Source organism: Manis javanica, chromosome 3 (assembly GCF_040802235.1).
Source record: "Manis javanica isolate MJ-LG chromosome 3, MJ_LKY, whole genome shotgun sequence".
NCBI lineage: Eukaryota > Metazoa > Chordata > Mammalia > Pholidota > Manidae > Manis > Manis javanica.
Genome location: NC_133158.1, coordinates 50,638,832 through 50,655,500, shown reverse-complemented (window position 1 = coordinate 50,655,500; position 16,669 = coordinate 50,638,832). Strand labels below are relative to the sequence as shown.

General features: G+C 39.5%; 1 protein-coding gene across 2 annotated transcripts in view; it reads right to left on the bottom strand.

Moving 5' to 3' along the window:
* Nucleotides 1-15,724, bottom strand: part of TMEM50B (transmembrane protein 50B) — a 41,218-nt gene extending 25,494 nt beyond the window's left edge. For both annotated transcript variants that reach the window (XM_037014802.2, XM_037014803.2), the window contains exon 1: nt 15,568-15,724. The gene's annotated coding sequence lies outside the window, so the exon portion shown is untranslated. The remainder of the gene's footprint in view (nt 1-15,567) is intronic.
* Between the last annotated feature and the right edge of the window lie 945 nt (nt 15,725-16,669).

The window sequence follows — 16,669 nt, the reverse complement described above, 5'->3', positions numbered from 1 at the left end:
AACGACTTGTATCTACAATGTAAAAAGAACTCCTAAAACACTAATAATAAAAAGATTAGCAAAATAGAGGCAATAAAAAGTGTGCAAAGATCTAAACAGACCTTAAATACACAGAAGACTTAAAAAGACAATTAATGACCAAAAAGCACACACAAAGGTATTCGACATCATCAGTCATTGTGTAAGAGCAAATTAGTGAAGTATCACACACCCACTAGAATAACTATTATCAAAAGACTGATAACACTAAATATGTTGGTGAGATTGAAGAACAACCAGAAATTTCATGTATTTCTAGTGGGAGTTTCTTATAAAATGAAAAATAAGCCTCCCTATAACCCAGCAATTCCATTACTAGGCATTTACCAAGTTAAGTTAACATCCACACACACAAAAAGACTTATGCAAGGAAGTTTATAGCAGGTTTATTCATAATAGCCCTGAACTGAAATAAGCTAAATGCTCATCAACAGAAGAATTGATAAACAAATTATGATCAATTCATACAATGGAATACTGTTCAGCAACAAAAACTGCTACATATAAACACACATAAAAAAACCTCAAAAACATGATTTAAGTAAAAGAAATCAGATACTAGACAGCATATACTGTATAACTCCATTTAAATGAAATTTAAGATGCAAAACTAACCAATGATACCAGAAAGCAGAACACTGGTTGCCTATAGGGGGTAATGAGTAACCACACAGGAACATTTTTGGGGTGACAGAAATGTTCTGTATCTTGATAGGGATAGTGGTTATGCAGGTACATACACTTATCAAAAGTCATTGACGTGTACACTTAAGATATGTTGTGCATTTTACAGTATGTAAATTATACCCATAAGAAGTTTTAAAAATTTTATCATTCAGATATGCTTTAGTTGCACTAAAGTCTTACTCTTCATGCAGTATGGGCCCATTTTATCAAGATATTCTGTAGACAACATTAATGAATTATTATCAAAGATTAAATATTAACTAGTTAAAAGCAAGCATAGGGAAGGTCACAATGAATTTAAGACAATGCCTAAAGGTTAAAACTAAAGTCTTATTTCCTACTGTAAAATACATTTCCCATATGTTACCCTATTATAAGTAGTTCCATAAGCAGAAAATATATAGCTATTTCTACACACTGGTTTTTTAAATGTCCTGGCCTCCTCCCCACTCTTGGGGCTTAACAGTGGGTCTGGGATGGGGAGAGGCAGAAAAACATCAAAGTAATACAAATAATTACCATGAAGGAAATGTACAGGATCCTATTAGAGAAGATAAGGGAGACCTAGTTTAGAAGGTGGTCAGGGAAAACCTCTCTAAAGAGATAACATTTGCTAAAATTTTAAAACTTATGAAAATGTAAAAGCTGAGTAAAGTTAATTAAATAAAGGTGAAGCAAAAGAGGTAGAGCAGGTAGAAGGAAAATTATATATACCAAGCCCTAAGTCCCTTTGGTACCAGCAAGAAACTAGCTGCTACCAAAGAGAATCAGAATCAGGATACAGTGAATTAGTGCAGCAGTAAATTAGTGGCATAGAGTAAGTGTGAAGAGGAACAGATAAGAGCCAGATTACATTGCAGATTAAGTGGATCTAAAGAAGGATTTGTGGTTTCAATGAGTTGTAACTGGAAACCAACTGAAGAACTTCAAGGGGAAGAGGAGCCCAGGTACCCAGAGCCCAGTCATTACGGTAAACATTTAGGAGAGGAAAGTCAGGGCCAGAGCTAGTGCTAGGAACTAACATTCTCAACTGGGAAGGACCACTTTAATTTGGGTTTTATTGTTGATATTTACCAACAGATAAGCATGTTTATCATGACACAGTCTTGATTTAATGGAAACTGACAATAGTAACAGGAGCTCCCTGGCTTGAAGTCGAAACAACTACATAATATTTAGTATAGGATAATACATCTTTGTAGTTTTAATGAAGGCCAAGACTACTTAGAGAAAATCTAAATGTTCAGTAACAGAATAAATGTTTAACAGTTAATGCAGACATTTAAAAAAATCTATTTTTGAAAAACATTTAATGGCATGAGTAACTGGTAATGACTAACACTAAGTGTAAAAAAGGGTATTAAAACTGTATAGTATTTCCCTTTTAGAAAAAAGAATTAACAGTATACATAAAATAAATACATACATATGAACAAATACTAAAAGGACAAACACCAGTACTTTCATAATATCCTATTTATGGGTGACAGGATCACGTGTTTGTGTTGCTTTCTGTTTGTCTATTTTCAGTTTGCTATGCTCAGCATGAATTACCTTTTCTTAAATACAAAGTTTTAAAGAGTTATTATCATTAACACAATGAATTGTTGATTCTTGCCTGTTGAGAAACCACTCATATAATGCAATATGTCTATAACTGCTTTTAATAAACTTAAAAATATTTTTTTGAGATCATGGAAATCATTGGTATGTTCTCCCACAAAACTGATCCTGGTACCAATTAAAAAAAAAAAGAATACGGAACTGAATTAATGAATTACTGGTTTGACCCATATGTCTTATATTAGACAGCAATTATTCCTATTGCTAAGACAATTATTTAAAAAGGAAAATGAGTCCTCTTTAGAGGGCATTTTAAGTGATTCAACTGTCAAAATTTCATTTCCAAAAACTCAGTTTAAGAAACCAGAGGGCATCTGTAAAACAAGAGGAGAAAACAACTACGTACTTTAACATACAAACATGGTCTGAGCAGTTTCCATGTGCAAAGTCCCAAATAACATACCTAATTCAGAAATTTTTCCTTTAATCAAATTTTTATATCTGTCTGTTCATTCATCTCTTCACTGGCTATTAAAAAACTCAGGCACAGAGTATACAAAAATAATCAAGACAATGGAAAGAATAGTCTAGGAAGATCATCAGAAGAACAAGTAATTGTGTTACAATATGTGCTACAACACACATACACTATGGACTATAATAGAAAAGTGCTATAATAAAAATGTGAAAAATGTGTTATAGGATACTACTTGCCAGGAACAGCTGAGGAAAGTTTGATAGAGGAAGAACAAACTTAGCTGGGTTTTGAGGCATGAATAGGAGTTTGGCAGATGAAAAACGAGGCATGAAAATATGCAAAATTATGCAGGCCCAGAAAAGAACAGGGTAGAGTTTAAAGTATTTCAAAGGGTGATGGTGACTAAACTGTTTGGGACAAAATCATGAAGGATTTTTCAGTCTACTCAAGTCTGAACTCTATCCTCTAAGCCAGAGACTAGCAACATTTTCTGTAAAGAACCAGACAGTACACATTTTCGGTCTTGCAAGCCAAATGACCTCTGGCACAACCACTCAACTTTCTGGTCATAGCATAAAAAAGGCCATAGACAATACTTGAAAAAATAAGCATGGCAAAATTCCAATAAAACTCAATTTACAAAACAGGCAGCGGGCCAGACTCAGCCCACAGGTCAGTTCACATACCTCTGCTCTAAGCTACAGGAAACCACCAGAAAGGCTCAAAAGCAGAGAAGTGGCAAGATCAACTGTGTGACTTAGAAAGATTCTGGTGGAGCAGTTTGGAGGAGGGACTAAAGAGAAATGTTAAAGACAAATAAGGGTGCATGTACCATTCTGTACAAGCTTAAAGAAAGGGTTTCATTTGAGAAATATTAAAGCGGTATTTCAATAGGTAGGGAGGAGCTAAGAAGGGCTCTGTTCGGGTGCTCAATAGCTGGTGAGACACCATTAACCAAAACAGAGAAGGGAGAATGGTAGAGGAGAATGTGAGCATAATGGATTTGATATGACTGAAGGACAGATGGACAGAAACTGCTGAGAGTGATTTAAAACAAATACAGATTAGAGGCTTGCAATAATTTAGTGGTAACTGAACTCATGGGGACAGCTAAGGTACCTCAGAGAGAAAATATGGAAAAGGACTGGGGATTGATTCAGTGTTCATCTCTGACTTAGAGACGGTTCTTTCTTCCTTGAATTACTGTGTGCTAGCCATTATAGCAGACCTACATACATAATGATACATAATGGGCACACAACTCCTCTAGAACATTTCCAGAACATCTATGAGCAAGGCACTGTAGAGAAAATAAAGATGAATAAAAGCTCTCATCATCAGGGTATTCACAAACTAGCAAAGAAACCAATTAACACTTTGAAAAACTAAATTACAATTTGTATCCTTAAAAAATCTCTTACAAAAAATCAGGAGATTAAGAGACTATAAAACAAAATATAAATATCATTTCAGATATTTGGTCTACATACATAGCCAGAGCAAAACAAGTTGACCCAAATGAAACAAAAATACATTCTACATCTTCCCCACCATTACTAGTACTAATAGCTGTTAGTTATAGGGTGCTTATTGGTGCTAGGCTCTTTACAGACCACTCCAGTCCATCCTCAGAAAAACTCTTTCCAGACTATTCCATTCAATCCTCACAAACACTCTAAGGTGGTTACTATTACAACATCACAAAAAGTTTTAGAGTATGACTAATTTGCCCATGGTCACCCAGCTAGAGTAAGACCAGGATTCCTACTGATGTTCAGATCTAATTCCACAATGTCTGTTCATGACTATTACACTATACTCCAGCCCATCATCAGGCAGTTTCACAGACCTTCTCTCATTTCACAGAGAGATAGTTATTGTTCCACTGCCTGTGGTGAAGAGGGAAAAAGAATAAAACAGAAGAAAAATAGCCACTTCAGAGAACACTGTGATCATTTGGTCATAGAAGAGAGCTGGAAGTCCAGTGAGGTCTACCATGATTGTGGTGATTGCTGCTGATTCACATCTTGCCAAAGGAGTCTGGAGGAGAGTTTTTCTCCTTAGGCTGCTATAAAACTGGTCTCTAGGCACTCACAGTGTGAATATTTTATAGGCCTTAAAATCCAACAGAATGTATTATTCAGAGAGCCAAGTACTTTTAGAATATAATTTTACATAATCTCAGGAAATGCTTGCCTTCTGACTTGTAAAGCAAATGTAACGAGAATAAAATTTAATAATTACCACCAATTTTGGTAAAAGATTTCAATCTAAAACACAGCAAAGGCCATGCTAAGAGGGAAGTATATTACAATACAGGCATACCTCAGGAAAGAAGAACAATCCCATATGAACAATCCAAATTCACAATTAACAAAACTAGAGGCCCCAAGTCAGTAGAAGGAGAGACATAATAAAAATTATAGTGGGAATAAATAAATTCGAGAAGAATAAAACAATAGAAAGAATCAATGAAACAGGAGCTGGTTCTTTGAGAAAATAAACAAAACAGATAAATCCCTAGCCAAACTTATCAAGAAAGAAAGAGAGTCTATACACATAAACAGAATCAAAAATGAGGAAGGAAAAATCACTGTGGACACCACAGAAATACAAAGAATTATTAGAGAATACTATGAAAAAGTATATGCTAACAAGTTGGATAACTTAGAAAACATGGACAACTTTCTAGAAAAATACAGCCTTCCAAGACTGACCCAGAAAGAAATAGAAAATCTGAACAGACCAATTACTAGCAACGAAATTGAATTGGTAATCAAAAAACTACCTAAGAACAAAACTGCTGGACCAGATGGCTTCACCACTGAATTTTATCAAACATTTAGTGGACTTACACCCATTCTCCTTAAAGTTTTCCAAAAAGTAGAAGAGGAGGGAATACTTCTAAACTCATTCTATGGGGCCAGCATCACCCTAATACCAAAACAAAAAAAGAAAATTACAGACCAATATCCCTGATGAACATAGATGCAAAAATACTCAACAAAATACTAGCAAACCAAATTAAAAAATACATCAAAATGATCATCCATCATGATTAAGTAGGATTTATTCCAGGGATGCAAGAATGGTACGATATTAGAAAATCCATCAACATTATCCACCACATCACCAAAAAGGACAAAAATCACATGATCATCTCCAAAGATGCCAAAAAAGCATTCAACAAAATTCAACACCCATTCACGATAAAAACTCTCAACAAAATGGGTATAGAGGCCATAATAAAGGCCATATATGACAAACCCACAGCCAACATTGTACTTAACAGCGAGAAGCTAAAAGCCTTTCCTTTAAGATCAGGAACAAGGATGCCCACTCTCTCCACTTCCATTCAACACAGTCCTGGAGGTCCTCGTCATGGCAATCAGACAATACCAAGAAATAAAAGGCATCCAGATTGGTAAAGAATAAGTTAAACTGTCCCTGTTTGCATATGTAATGATATTGTACATAAAAAAACCCTAAAGAATCCACTCCATAACTACTAGATCTAATATCTGAATTCAGAAAAGTTACAGGATACAAAATATGCAGAAATCTGTTGTATTCCTATACACTAATGATGAACTAGCAGAAAGAGAAATCAGGAAAACAATTCCATTCACAATTGCATCAAAAAGAATAAAATACCTAACCAAGGAAGTGGAAGACCTATACACTCAAAACTACAAGACACTCAGGAGAGAAATTAAAGAAGATACCAATAAATGGAAACACATCTCATGCTCATGGATAGGAAGAATTAACATTGTCAAAATGGCCATCCTGCCTAAAGCAATCTACAGATTCAATGCAATCAAAATACCAACAGCATTCTTCAACGAAATAGAGCAAATAGTTCTAAAATTCATATGGAACCATAAAAGACCCCGAATAGTCAAAGCAATCCTGCAAAGGAAGAATAAAGCTGGGGGGATTATGCTCCCCAACTTCAGGCTCTACTACAAAGCCACAGTAATCAAGACAATTTGGTACTGGCACCAGAACAGACCCACAGACCAAGCATCTATGGTCAATAAAATTTACGATAAAGGAACCATGGACATACAATGGGGAAATGACAGCCTCTTCAACAACTGGTGTTGGCAAAAGTAGACAGCTACATGCAATAGAATAAAACTGGATTACTCTCTAACTCCATACATAAAAGTGAATCAAAATGGATCAAAGACCTGAATATAAGTCTATCACCTCACACCAGTTAAGATGGCCAGTACTGAAAAAACTAAGAACAACAAATGCTGGCGAGGATGCAGAGAAAGAGGAACCCTCCTACACTGCGGATGCGAATGTCAACTAGTTCAACCATTGTGGAAAGCAATATGGAGGTTCCTCAAAAAACTAAAAATAGAAATACCATTTGAGCAGGGAATTCCACTCCTTGGAATTTACCCAAAGAATATAATTTCTCAGATTCAAGAAGACATATGCACCCCTATGTTTATCACAGCACTTTTTACAATAGCCAAGAAATGGAAGCGACCTAAGTGTCCATCAGTAGATGAATGGATAAAGAAGATGTGGTACATATATACAATGGAATACTATTCAGCCGTGAGAAGAAAACAAATCTTACCATTTATAACAACATGGATGGAGCTGGAGATATTATGCTCGGTGAAATAAGCCAGGTGGAGAAAGACAAGTACCAATGATTTACCTCATTTGTGGAGTATAACAATGAAGCAAAACTGAGGGAAGAAAACAGCAACAGACACACAGACTCCAAGACGGGGCTAGTGGTTACTAAGATTTGGGGGAGGGTGAGTGGGGAGGGGGGGAGAAGCAGATTGAGGGGTATTATGATTGGCACACATGTTGTTGGGGGAATCATAGGGAAGACAGTGTAGCACAGAGAAGGCAAATAGTGACTCTGTGGCATCTTACTACGCTGATGGGCAGTGACTGTAATGGGGTGGGGGGGGCATGATAATATGGGAGAATGTAATACACATTGTTTTTTTATGTGAAACCTTCATAAGAGTCTACATCAATAATACCTTAATAAAAAAAAACAGAAAAACAAAAACACTGTGGTTACTACATTCACCAATATTATCAAGTCCCCCCACACCCCACTGCAGTCACTGTCCATCAGCATAGTAAGATGCCACAGAGTGGCTACTTGTCTTCTCTCTGGTACACTGTCTTCCCCGGAACACCCCCATACCAAGTGTGCCAATCATAATACCCCTTAATCCCCTTGTGGGAGCAAACACTTTTTAAGAGACTTTAATTTTTTAACCTAATCCCCCCTAGAAATATCCTCATTAAGAACTCTTAACTACCCAAAACTGTGGATTATTTGGTGCATCTGGTCCTCTACTACTTCTCTATGCAGCTGATTCGGATTTAAATATCCCGTCCCAAATCCATACATCCAAATACCTGCATGACATCGCTGGTGGCCTCAAAGTCACCTTAAAATCAATATGTAGGAACCCGAATTCATGATCTCCTCCTCCAAACCCAATCCCCTTCCTAGATTCCCTGCAATGAATGAGTCATCGTTCATCCAGTCGTATTAGCCAGAAACCCGGAGTCATCCTTGTTACTTCTTCCTTACCTCTCACATCCAATCCATCACCTGATTATGCCTCCTAAGTATCTCTCAAGTCTGACTTCTCTCCAGCACCTCCACCACCACATGACCTGAGGACCACCTGCTCACCTGTCCCATTACAACCTCCCAGCTGATCTAGCCACACCCAGTCCTGCCCCCATCAATATGTTCTCCATCCTGCAGCAGAAATGATTTTAAAAAATTTAAAGAACACAAATCTGGTATCTCCTCCTGTTTAAAACCTTTAACTCATTTGTTTTAAGATAAAGAGAAAACTCTATAGTATGGCCCTGTCCTTACATGCCCCAGTTTCCTCTTGTAGCACTTTCTCTTTCCTCCAGTTACCCTCGTTTCTCTTTAAGCACCTCATACTTGCTAAGTCACCCCATCTAACCCCACACACTCTCTTTCTGACCCCTTTGCATCCCAGTTCACCTAATGAACTCATACTCATACTGCAGATATCAGCTTAGTTGTCACTTTTTAACTCAATCAGCTTTCACTTACTTTACTCAACACTTATATAGAGAGTGTCTACTACATGCCAGGCACTGGGCACTTAATATAATCCATGAAGAGATAAAAAGCACTGGTGGTAGAGCTTCAGTGGAGGGGAAGGAGGAAGAGCCAATAAACATCATTTTTAAAGTAAATACACCATGTTAGAAAGTAATAAGTTCGGTGACAGTGTAAAGTCGGGAGGACGGAGCAGAGTCAGGGGCACTGGGAGGACAGGTGGTACTGGGGCTGGCTGAAATGTCAAACTGGTGGTGAGGTAGGCCCCACTGAGATGATACCTGAGCAAAGAATTAAAAGTAGGGAACAAGTTCGCCATATGGACATGTGACAGAGAACAGCAGCGGGGCAGAGGCCCTAAGGCAGGGCCTGGGTGATCCAGGAGCAACATGAAGGCCAGCGTGGCTGAGGGAGGGTGAGTGAGGCAGGAGAATAGGAGAAAACAAGATCAGAGAGGTAACAAGCAAGGAAGGATAATTATAGAGCCTCACAGGCCACCATGAGAGCTGTGGCTTTCACAGATTGAAATAGGGAGGCATAAGAGCGTTCTGAGCAGGGTGACCGACATTTAAAAGGCTCCTGTAGGCTGCTGTGAGGAGAACAGACCCTAGGGGCTAAGCATGGAAAGAGAGACCAGCAAGAAACTTGAAATATCCAAGTGAAAGATGATACTGACTTCCATGACCAGACTGTATCCACCCTAGTATTGCATTATTAATCTCATTAGTTGTTTAACACCTACCCCCAACCCATTATAGAGAGTAAGTTCCATGAAGGACAGTCCAAGTCCATTTTTGATCACCATAATTTTCCCAGAGCCTAACACAGTGCCTGGTACATAGTAGGCACTCAAATATATATTGAATGATTGAATCTATTATAGTTTTCAAAATTACCCTGTTACAAAAAAATCCTATTATAGACTCAACTTTATACCTAGGTTTATCTAAACTACTAATATGTAAAAGCAAATGAGAATAAGAAACATCATTTCAATGAAGGAAATAAATTATGCTGCAACAATATATTCAAACACATTATTTCTTAAAATCATCCTCCCTGCTTCCCCAAGTCCATATTCGGCCAGAATTTTCTAACACTCAGATTGGATCATACCATTCATTCAAAACCTTCCAACAGCCTGTGAGATAAAGTCCAAAATATAAAGGGCACTGTGCAGTGCTGGTGGTATAGTGGTGAGCACAGCTACCTTCCCAAATATACAGCCCTCTCACCACCTACTATCTTGGTAAACTCCATACTCCAGCCACAAAAGAACTAAAAGGGAGAAGGCAGCCCATACTTGTTGACTACCTACTGTTAGGCAAACCACTAAATTTGTTATATATATATTAACATATATTAGATACCTAATGTATAACTAAATATGTTGTATTTATGTATTACATATATAAGTATATAACATGTATCTAATATAATGTCTAGACATATCTATTATATATAATGGATATGTGAATTTGATATATATTTTTTATACACACATACACACATACATCTCCTTTGAGTGCTTCTTTCGTCTTTTGCCTACAAACTCCTAATTCAACCTTCAGAAACATACATCAAACATTTCCTTCTCTAGGCAGAATTAGCATAAATGCTTTCATGAGCACTTTTTGTTTTGTCTTAATAACAGCACACCATATTGCAGAGCAATTACGTTGTGCATATGATTAACAAATGGTATTCAAATAATGTCTGGAAATAAAACGAACACAGGAAACCCTGCTTCTAGTACTGGCTCTGATATTCTCTGGCCATGTGGCACTGGCTTATGAGAGGGGTGAACTAAATCAGTGCGTCCCAAACACAGGTCCAAGGACCCATGCCAGGCTAACTGCACAGCATCATGGGGAGTTTAAGGAAAAAGAAGAAAAGAAAAAGGTAATTGGGACCCACCCACTCTCCCCCAAAAAAGATCATAAAGTCAAAGTAATGCCAGGTTATCTATTTTTAAAACATCTCAGGTGAACCTACATCTGTACTGTAATGAGGCAGTCTCCAAGAGAAATATGACTAGAAACTTCAAAGGAGTTCATCATTCATTTCATTAATTTCACCTAGGGCAAAACATGCAATTAACACACCAGGTGAAATGTGGAAGACTTTACTGATCTTGGTTTAAAAAAGAATTTTTTTTAAGGCAGTCTGGGCCAATTGGGGAAATCTGAATACAGGTCAGACACTAGAGGGTATAACAGAATTATTTTCTTGAATGTGATAATGGTAGAATTGTGGTTATATAAAGAGATGGCCCTATTTTCAGGAGGCACATGCTCACATGTCTAGGGGTGCTGTTGATGTCAATTAGCATAATATCAAATGGCTATGTGAAGGAAAAAAAAGATAAAGCAAATATGGCAAAATGTGAAAATGTTGAATCTACTGTTCAGCTTTTCTGTATGTTTAAAATTTTTTTGGAACAAGAAATTGATAAAAAAAACAGAAAGGCATACTCTCCTGAATTGCCACCTAATGCTGATGATAACTGCTACATAATCCAAGACCTGATCCCGCCATGGCAAAATTCAACTCACTCTCCCAAGACCATCTTTATCTAGGCTCCCCTGCAGGAGCCCTGCTTAGGCATCTTTGCATTCTCTAGGACTGCTCAATAAACGCCCTTCTCCCCAGTTCAGAGAACCTAGTTTCAGGGCCCCAGCTTTCACCCCACACAGGTAGAAGAAAACCCTCCTGGTAAGTAGAACTGGGAGCAAAGGCATTAAAATGAGGTCAGAAAAGGCCTATCGTAACAATACTTCTAATGCACTCAAAGGAAGTGGACACCCTGAAGTACTAATTACCATCTTCCAGCACAAGCCACTAGAGAGACAGCTAAGAGTATGCTTTGGAGTTAGCACTGGCCTGCACCCACTCCTACACTCAGCCTCTTGCCAGCTGTGCCTACTTGGCCAGGTTCATTTAACCACTCTACACTTCAGGGAATAGTTGCTATGTGCCAGGTGCTGTTTGAGCTTTAAACCTCCGTAGGCTATGGTTTTCTGGTATGTAAACTGGGCTGATGACAGCATATCCTTCAGAAAGTGAGAGCTAATAAGCGCAGCAGTGTCCAGCACATGTGATTACTCAATACCATCAACCACTGCCTACCAAAATACGGTCGACATACATCTGACTGTCTTGTGGAGTGCACTCTGCTCCTGGAAGTGTTGCTAGTATACTCTTTGGTCCAGAAAAACGATTACTATTTCTGGGTGAAGATGGCAGACGGCACAAAGTACCTCATTTTGCTCCCTCTTTTAAGTTCACTAAAACTGCAATAAAAGTTTTTAAAAAGTCATAAATTCCTAATGATAGGGAAAACAGAAGAGTCAACAGCAATAAAATTTTGAAAGCTGAGAAGCAGATAGGCTTCTCTGACAGCACACCCAAGGAAGCTGAATCCCCAAGCCAGCAGCAGGGAAAGCTGAGAATCAACCCAGTTAAGGCTTGGAGGAAGCAACTGGAAAAGTCAGAGCCCCAGAACTTCTCCTTTTTCTCTTCATGGTGCTGTCAAATGGTTCTTCCACATACTGGCAAAAGTCTGAGGTTCTTTCCCCCTATTTCTTATGTTCTGGATTGGGGGACACCAGGCATAATGGAAGATGTAGGTATCACACTGGAAACTGGACAGAAGGGACTGCTGCTCCTCTGCTTTGGCTTGGGAAACTGGTAGCCAGATCCTCTCATTCCAGATAGGAAGCTAGAAAACTATGCAGGGAAAGAAAACTTACAACAAAATCATTATAACTTCAGAGATAAGAGAACATACTGCATCTATTAGACAAGAATAGGATGTTCCCCTCAGAAACATTCAAACCAAAACAAGAGCCATAGAAAATTAAATATATGACCTTGGAATTTTTTTCTAAAAGGGTTGGGAAATAAAAGAAAATCTAGCAGTAGATAGATAGATGGAAAACAGATAAGACAATTAAAAGACATTTGAAAAGTTCACATGTAAAAAAGTTCACAAGTGTTTCAGAAGGGAGACTACACAGAGCACAGAAGGGAGAAAATAAAGTATTTCACAAAATTTCCCCAGAGTATAAGTCATTTTTCTGGACTTAACGTGCCCATTAAATGCTCAACCTAATGGATAAAAACAGATCCACAATATGACACATCATTTTAAATTTCAAAACACTGGGATCAACGTGTAGATTCTATAAGTCTGCAAAGAGAAGAAAAAACTTTGTTTTTAACACTATTCATTCAAAATCATTTTTAATACTATTCATTCAAAACCAGGTACAGTATTTAGGATGGGTATATGCATAAATGTTAATGTATATATGTATAAATATATATTTATGTGTATGTATGTATGTGTAAAGCTTATTTTAAAAAGCAAAAGAAAGATTAATGAAAAAAATCAGGATAGAGGCTACCTCTGGAAATGCAAATGTTTTGTTTCTTAATCTGGTGGTGGACACAGGGATCATTAAAATCATTTTTTATATATCTTATATACATATGAGAATCACTGCAATCATGTTCTTTGCATATATTACATAGATGAAGAGTATGTGTATGAAGAATGCTATATATGTGAAAATATGTATTCTACACACTATTTTTGTATCTGAGATACTTTTTGCAATAAAAGAAACTTACTTAAAAAGAGAACAAGAATTTCTGTTACTACTGAATATTCAAGGGGATTACCACAAGGATGGTATGTACACAAAATAAGTCTGCTCACATTTTCTCTTCATAAAGGCCCTCTGTATTTATTCCTGCCAAGCCACTCAGGTGAGGCATATGATCTTAAAGTCAACACCACTAAGTGGTAACAAGGTTAATAAATTTGTCATTATTTAACCTGGTCCTCGAAATTTTGACCCAATCTCTAAATATAAAAGGACACACAGATCGTAAGAAATGCATTTAAGCCAAATAGATTTAGCAAGTGCCTTTAAATTGTAGAATCTTTTAAGTTATAAAAAAGTTTCTTGGTGAAAAAAAGCACTAAAATTATACTGGTGTAAAATAATCTGTTCAAGTTATCTACCTGAAACCTTCCCTACAATGACAAAAGAGTTTTCATGCCACAAGGCTTTAAATGGCTAAAGTCCAGAAACAACAAAAATGTCCACCAGTACAGTCCAGATAAACTATATTAGAGTACATCTAAAGAATGGCATACTATGCAGCACTTTAAAAATGAGGTAGGTCTACACGTACTGATACGGAAATGTTTCCTGATATTACTAAAAGTCAGTTGCCCAACAGTTACTGTACAGTACCCTCCTAGGGAATGGAATTGATGATATAAGGATGAAAAGTAAAGAAACAAGGAATTTTTTTTACTTGATATACTTCCGAGGTGTTTTTTTTTTTTTTGGTATCATTAATCTACAATTACATGAGCAACATATGGTTATTAGACCCCCCATGATCAAGTCCCCATTCTGAGCTGTTTTTTTACTTGATATTCTTCTTTAATGTTAAAAAAAAATTTTTACGACCTGAATATATTAGTCATCATTTAAAAGGAGCAAATACAGATAAAATAAGAAAATAAATTCTTTATCTTGGGCTCCATTAGTGAATTCAGAAAAATCCAGCCAGTTAAGGCTGTTGCAATCCTAGTGCGAAGAGGATGGAGGTGGGGAGGGCGTGTCTCCGGAAGAGGAAAACTACATTCTCCTACTGCTCTCATTAAACCTGCTTTTCCTGTGGCTTTAATCAATATTCAAGATAACTTTACTTCCAATTTTAGAACGAATAGTCTTGCAACACTATTATCGGTAAAAATGTTTAACGTTTACTCTACGTCTGAAACTTAAGCCGATTTAAGAGAAGGGAAGACAAGAGAAGATGACGGAAAAGTGCGACAAGCCTGGGAGTAAGAGTCTCGAATTGCTAAGAAAGGGGATTTACGATACACGTAGGTGAAGAGTTCTGAGAAGAGGTGGGATACTCTGAAAAGAGAAAGTTACGTCTTTGAGAGGCACATGTAATGTGATGGTGATCACAGTGTCTTCAGTCGGAGGCTTGAACCCCTCCAGCACACTCGCACACGACTCCAGCAGCGGGGAGGGAGCGTGCATAGCCGAGCGCATAGCTGCTTTGGCTCTTCAAAGGTCATATATATTTACGTCTCAGATTAAGCACCTTCCAGTGAATTAACTCAGAAGCCACTTTATTAGTTAAAAACAAAAATGCTCTTCCCCAGCACACCTACCATTGCTACAATGGCAAGTCTCTGTTGCTACTTATCTAGGACACTCAACACTGATAAATTTCCAAAAGGATGTTGACCCTCTTTCATTGCCTCTTCCCACGTCTTCACTTGACTCGTAGAGACGGCGTCGGAAACTCCAGAGAACACTGGCTCTGTCTCCAGCAAGGAGTCAGAGCAAACGGGAGTCGCCCCCAGACTCCCCGAGCGGGCGGTGCTCTCTGCTCCGCCCGGCACCCTGGGAAGCTGACAGGTTTAAGGTGGAAACCATTCCAGACCTCCCCGAGCAGCAGTCCGACGGCGGGTCGCCGTGCAGGTCACTGCGCGCCACCGGTGGCCGGAGGGGACGCGGGCTGGGCCGGGGGGCGGCGGAAGCCCTGCCCGCCGCTGCCTGGCAGGCCCCGCCGCCGCACAGCGCAGGCTGGGCGGGGGGAGCTTCCCCGCTAGCGGACCCGGGGCACGAGCCCCCCGCGCGCCGCTGACCGCACTCACCTGGCTTCCCCGACTCCCGCACCGACCCCAAACGCGCGAGCAGAGAAGGCGACGGCGCCGCGCCCCGGCGGGCGTCCTCTGCTCCACCTCAGCCCCGGCAGCCGGGAGCGGCGGGCGGGAGCGTGGGCGCCTGCGGGGCGGGGCGGGGCACCGTGCGCACAGCAGCAGCCAATCGGCGCAGAGCAAGTGGCCGGTCAGGGGCGGGGAGAGGGTCCGGGGCGGGGCAAGGGCTCTTTGGGGCGGGGCAAGGGCGCTGCTGCTTTGCGGGCCTCTAGCGGTTGGCTCACCCGGCGCCTCAGGATCCGCGGTCACGTAGTCCTTGGCCCCTTCTGTCGCCTTCAGGGCGGTGGTCGCAGCCTGACTCCCAGCCGTGAGTTTCTGCTAGCGGACTTCAAGTGCATCATCTGTGAGACCACGTGCGGTGCGGAGCTCAAGACCAAGAGGGCAGGGGCTCTTCGCCTATGGGTCCTGAGGCATTGGCCGCCAACTGCCCAGGGAAGAGCAAGTGCCCCAGAAGGGGTCTCAGGAACTGGAGGACTGTAGAGATGCCCGTTACTAATCCCCGCCACTCAGAAACGGAGGCCTAGAAAGGTGAAGTTACTCGTCTGAGGCTACCAACTACTACTGTACTACCCAAGGTGACCAGTACAACAGCTCTTCTGATTCTGCCCTGGTGCTTTTTCTGACCGTCCGCCCAGATTTTTGGTTTTCTTATAGTCAGGTCTCTTCCTACTGTCCCCTTTAAAGACATTGCATCTTGATTTTTCAGTATAACTTAAACAGCCTTTGAAAGCCCCACCTAAATTTCCTACACGTCTGGTTGCCTTAACCTTAAAAGTAAGTCATTTTACCAGTAAAAATAGGTTTATTAGAGAATAGCAGAAAATTGCAATTCGGGACATGCAAGCTACAGCAAAACCACAAGCAAGTTCCACAAATATAGGAGAGGACCATTATTTTACGGAGAAGAAGGAGGAAGTTGGGAGGGGTTGTTTTGAACTAGAGTCCATTGGACAAAAGCAAGGGTTTATGGTGATGACAGTTCCTCATTGGCTGAGTTGCAGGGGTGGTCAATTTTTTATCGGAGACTCAATGCACATCT